At 43.2% G+C, this 1,005-nt stretch overlaps 1 protein-coding gene across 1 annotated transcript in view; it reads left to right on the forward strand.

Moving 5' to 3' along the window:
• The window catches only part of sepsecs (Sep (O-phosphoserine) tRNA:Sec (selenocysteine) tRNA synthase), a gene marked incomplete at its 5' end in the record, with an annotated part of 8,658 nt that overhangs the window by 5,182 nt on the left and 2,471 nt on the right, over positions 1 to 1,005 (forward strand).

Raw genomic sequence — 1,005 nt, forward strand, 5'->3', positions numbered from 1 at the left:
TGTGTGTGTGTGTGTGTGTGTAGCTCTGTGTTTGGATTCTGACTCAGAAATGAGACTTAGAGGGATGAGCATGCTATAGGAAGATACAAGTTTCAGAAAACATTCCCTGGTGGTTCCCTGGTTTAAAGCAGACTTGCTCACAATGCTGCATACCCCTCTTCAGACGGCAGGCACTGCAGCATTCTCACAACTCTGAGCCGTCAATGTACCCGACCAGATCTGTTTGTGTTGATGCTCAGACCTCGGGAAGACACAGGAATAAACAACTTCTCTAACCTTTAAAAGCAGGAGCAGGACATTTATCTGGAAGAATCTCCGATGGGTTATATCTAGTTTTCTGACACGGTCTTGATCTAAAATCCTTGAAGAATACATTGCATAAAAAACTGGACCTGAACCTAAAAGTGACACTCTTATTGGATGACATACAATACCCAAATATGAGTAAAATCGACTCCATAGGAGAAATGCACATCTAGGAAATGCCTCTGGCCTCTCGCGTGACTCGACGCCATCAAGGCTTATTGATTTCTCTTAGTCCACATTGTACATAATTAATGTACAGGGCCAGTTTTCCATAGTGTCTGCAGAACTAAGTGACTTCCTGACATCCCACCAACAGGGTCAAAAGCTATAAATAATTCAGACATTTCATCTGTTGAGATTAATTTACAGCCCCCCTTTTATAACAATGTCCAGATATTGCAAAGAAGCAGCAGATGATGTGTTTTTTTTGGTTAGGATGGGCTTTAGTCATGACACACACCCACTTATTGTCTGCAGAGTTGTAGCCGTGCACTCGCTCCTCCGCTCGCACCCCTCCTTTTCTGGGACGATGAAGTCCTCCATTGTCTTTAGAGAACAAGGGACACTTGGGGACACTTGGAGACACTTGACATCATTGCAAGGCTGTTTGTGTTTGACTCATGATAGAGAAAATATTTTCCTTCTCGATGCTTTCAAATTAGGAAAGTATGAGTCAGCAGAGTGCGCAGTAGACACACA

This window comes from Etheostoma spectabile, unplaced genomic scaffold, assembly GCF_008692095.1.
Source record: "Etheostoma spectabile isolate EspeVRDwgs_2016 unplaced genomic scaffold, UIUC_Espe_1.0 scaffold394, whole genome shotgun sequence".
Classification (NCBI taxonomy): Eukaryota; Metazoa; Chordata; class Actinopteri; order Perciformes; family Percidae; genus Etheostoma; species Etheostoma spectabile.